This window comes from Engraulis encrasicolus, chromosome 12 (genome assembly GCF_034702125.1).
Source record: "Engraulis encrasicolus isolate BLACKSEA-1 chromosome 12, IST_EnEncr_1.0, whole genome shotgun sequence".
NCBI lineage: Eukaryota > Metazoa > Chordata > Actinopteri > Clupeiformes > Engraulidae > Engraulis > Engraulis encrasicolus.
Genome location: NC_085868.1, coordinates 35,090,061 through 35,095,060, shown reverse-complemented (window position 1 = coordinate 35,095,060; position 5,000 = coordinate 35,090,061).

Below are 5,000 nucleotides of genomic sequence, written 5' to 3'. Positions count from 1 at the left end.
CATTCTAATCAATTTTAGGGTGAAGGATGGCAAATCCCATCAGACAGAAAAAGTGTATTTATAGCTCGAGTTGAGGTGAAAATTTTCACCCGTCAAAATGACTGGTGGGTTGACACATTTTATCCTTGACCTCAACAAGTCAGCATTTCTAATTGGGGGGGGGGGGGGATCTGCCACTGACTGTTAAAAGGGCGGCGACTCCTTTAAAATAGAGGGAGGATCTGCGCGCAGCAGGAAACAGCATAGCAGAGCCAGGCTACTAGATATCTAGACCCTACTGCACTGGCCCACAGCGATTTTGCCTAAACCTGACAGTTGTTCTCAGAGTTAGAATGCCAGAGGAGTTACAACTCGAAATAAATTCAGTTTGCCAAAAAAAAACATCAAGTGCGACAACCGCGAGGTTTATTACCGTCGGACATGAGAATATTTCACGGAGTCGCAATTGCACGATCGCAAAACAAACATTCAGAGAGAGTATTGACAGTTTCAGTTTGACAATCTTTTTTTGTTGTGTTGTGTTTTGCAATTATGGCTCAGGCAACATTTCTGGAACAGGACTGTTGTTTGTGTTCCATGCAATGTGTGAGGAAATAGGCTATATAGGCTGTGTCGGGCTGGTACTCACACAAATGATGTCTCTCTATGCTTCACCTCAAAAAATAACGTCTCTCTAGTCTACCACTTATGAAAAAGCACTCAAACAACACCTACCACGGCAGAGGGATTAATGTTTACAGCATGCAAACACTGTTCATATAGTAGGTCTGCTGCAGCAATAGGTGGAGACGAGAAGCGATGGAGCGCAGTCTGAAAGCGTCTGTCAATCGAGCGCTATGTTGACGTGCACACCCAAACTCCAAACCCATATTGAGAATAGATTAACGTGCGATATTTTCTTTACCGCGCGATAAGAGTCTCACATTATCGCAGCACGTTAACGCCGATAACGGCCCACCACTAAATACAATGTAATGTAATGTAATGTAAAATCTCTGTGGGATTAGAACATCAAGGCCTCCTTGTCTGCCGATGCCCTGGTGCAGACATCTTCAGTGATGTGGACAAAAGAGGATTGGAAACTCCGAAGGCAATGCCTTGACATATTCACTGAATGTGTTGCCCAAAATACTTCACCACGACAGACTGTTTACTGTCTACACTGCCGTCCAGAGTGCCCCTGAGTGTTCTATTTAGCAAATGACTTCTAAGTGAGTGTTGTCGCCAAAGTTCAGCGGAAACTTTTCGAATAGGGCTGGGATGAGCTAATGCCCAGACTCACTCACTCACACGCACACGCACACGCACAAACACACACACACACACACAAACACACACACACACCTCTTTCACTCTCTCTCACTCTCTCTCTCTCTCTCTCTCTCACACACATGCACATCACACACATGCACACACCTCCTTTCACACACACACACACACACACACACACACACACACACACACACACACACACACACACACACACACACACACACACACACACACACACACACACACACACACACACACACACACACACACACACACACACAGACATAGAGTTGTTTAGTGGGTTTTGGTGGGCTAATGGACAGCCCTTAAGAGGCCTGCCAATCTCTCTTTGTTTCTTTCTCTATTTCTTCCATTTGATGCCATGTAGCATCACAACCAACACTGCCTATGGGAAAAAAAACAAACAACATGATGGACTGCAGACAGTTAAGTTAATGTAAAGTGTTGCTGGGAAGTCAAGTCAAGTGTACTTTATTGTCAAAAATCTATGTCACAGGGTTAGCAGAAGTTTGAAATTGCGTTTGACCGGGCAGTCTCCAATATGCAGATAAACTAAACATACATATCATACATTGACAAAAAACACACACACACACACACACACACACACACACACACACACACACACACACACACACACACACACACACACACACACACACACACACTGTGCGGTAAAAACATACATGAATTTACATACTTTCTGACACACTTAATCATAACACAAACACAACCACACAGACACTCACACACACACACACACACACACACACACACACACACAGACACACACACACACACACACACACACACACACACACACACACACACACACACACACACACACACACACACACACACACACACAGTGCAGTAGGAAGGCAAGGTAAGACAAAGGGGCAGTAATGAATGGGGATGAACGGGGGAAATTGGCTACGCTAATATGGCGCGTGCTTACATATATCCGACCTGTCCGGCAACAAGAGCCAATTGCTTGCTGAGCAGCACTGTCATTTATCAAATCATCTCGCCTCCTCGACGCATGTGCTTTTACGATATCTTGATCCTAATCAGTATGCCCTCAGAATATGCTTCCGCTGGTCGGTTGCTGATGACATGTGCGGTTCACATCCGCTAACTACACTTCTGATTTTTCAACAGAGTCCGCGGACACTTGATCCACGGCGCAGAACGTGTCTCGTGAAATTCCGCGCACGAGCAGTTCAACACATCAGTAAGAAAATTATAATTTACAGCGTTGCTTTCATATATACGGCCAATCTGAGATAGCCATTTTGAACTAGTTTTCATTGTGATTCCAACCATATGGGTTGTAGGTCGCTCCATTGTTCCATGTCTGTGTAATCATTCATTTTAGGATGCCCAAACATATCCCCTCCTTCTGGTTGTCCGACAAATCGCACCCTGGTCTTACTAATCTGAATTAGAAGCCCCGACGCGTAGCCAATATGGCCGCCGAGTGTTCTATCTCCCCTTAGCAACAGTATCTCTGATCATAATCAGCCATGGAGAAAAACACCACCATTGATGTACTGACTACACTACATGATTCATAATTTTTTGAAAAAAACAAAAACAAAAAAACAGCTGTTTAACCAACATAACAGCCCAGGCGTGTGAGTGCAAAATACAATGTTCATTTTCGAACATTTCTGGAAAAACAATGGCTTAAACGGCATGGTAGGCTTGGTTATTGGAGTGCAAGAAAGCAAAATACAATGTTCATTTTCATGAATAAAAAAACAGCCGCCGTTTGTTTTCCGTACAAATCCTACCCAGAGTGTGTGTGTGTGTGTGTGTCTGTGTTTGTGTGTGTGTTTGAGTGTGTGTGTGTGTGTGTGTGTGTGTGTGTGTGTGTGTGTGTGTGTGTGTGTGTGTGTGTGTGTGTGTGTGTGTGTGTGTGTGTGTGTGTGTGTCTGTGTGTGTTTGAGTGTGTTTGAGTGTGAGTGTGAGTGTGTGTGTGTGTGTGTGTTTGTGTGTGTGTGTGTGTGTGTGTGTGTGTGTGTGTGTGTGTGTGTGTGTGTGTGTGTGTGTGTGTGTGTGTGTGTTTATGTCCCGGGTGATGAGTGGGGCTGTATGCTGCTGCCCTTTCTGTGACTTCTTACGGTGCTTTACTCATCTGTACAAAATTGAGCACTTTAGGACGACATTACACACACACACACTAACACACACACACAACCACACACACACACACACACACACACACACACACACACACACAGACATCATTTCTCTTTCCCAGAAAAAAAATGTTTAGTGTCGCAGGTTATTTCTCTCTCTCTCTCTCTCTCTCTCTCTCTCTCTCTCTGGCTCTTTTTCTCAAATGCATCACTCTTTCAAACATGCACGCACACATACACACACGTGTGCGCACATACATACACACGCGCACACGCACACGCACGCACACACACACACACACACACACACACACACACAGTGGGTAAATGATAATGCTTGTATGAAAATGTCCCCTCCTCCTCTACTTAACGGCTGTGGCAGTGTGCCAGTCTAGAACATTCTGCATGACATTATAGTCAATTTAGCCCTCCTACATCAGTGAACACACACACACACACACACACACACACACACACACACACACACACACACACACACACACACACACACACACACACACACACACACACACACACACACACAAACAGGCACACGGACACGCACACGCACACACACACATGCTTATCAGAGTTTGTGTGCATCACATATTCAGATACCACATGACACATAGCCCATGGAGGTAGTATAAGAACTGAAGAAGTGAATGAGTCCCGCCTCCAGTCATTTAAATGGGAAATGCTAGGCTAGTGAATTCAGCCAAAATTGAAAAAAAAAAATCGGCTTCCAAAATGGAGTTATTTCCGCCGACAGTTTACCCAGCCAATTACGTGCCACGTTACTGACTGACTTACTGTTGACCAGAAAGCTATGGAAGACGGGCATTGGATGCATGGAGGTATTATAAGGTGATCAACCACAGACCTGTAAAGCAGAGCTGTGTTCAGATTGGATGCCTGAAAGACTGAGGCGGCATTATTGGCTGATGAAGCATTTAAGGTGGTATTAACAGCAAAAATGATTTTTTTTATTGGATGGCACAGTGAACTGTCATGGGTGCAAATGTATGTGTATACACAATAAGTACATTCGACATGACATCAACGCAGACATGCGCATGAAGACAGCAATGCACCCTGGATCAAAATGCTGCATGACGGTTAGATTTCCTGTCAAACTTCGAAATTTCGTCGACGTTGCGTTGACGAGGTGACATGTCACATGGTGTAAAACTATCGCGGGATGAATGTGGCTGCAGTCAGATCTTGCAACCTCTGCAGTTGCTTATCCCCTTCAACGCTCGTAGGCGGACTGCCTCCGAGGGCGCGCGCCCATGAACTGGTTGGTCAACAACTCACTCACGTGTGTATATGGGTCTTGTCTCACACCTCTACACAAGTTTGCGCCGGTCCCCACTTCAGCTCCTCCTCATTGCCTGTCCCCCCACTCCTCACACGTGGTGTGTTAGTAGAGCAAACTGGTGCGAGCTCATCGTCTCGTTCATATTTGTGGCCGACTTTAGATGCACTGTATTTAATAACACCCACATCGTGACAACAAGTTCTCGCTCACGTGCCTTTTGCAACATCGACGCTCGCAACAAA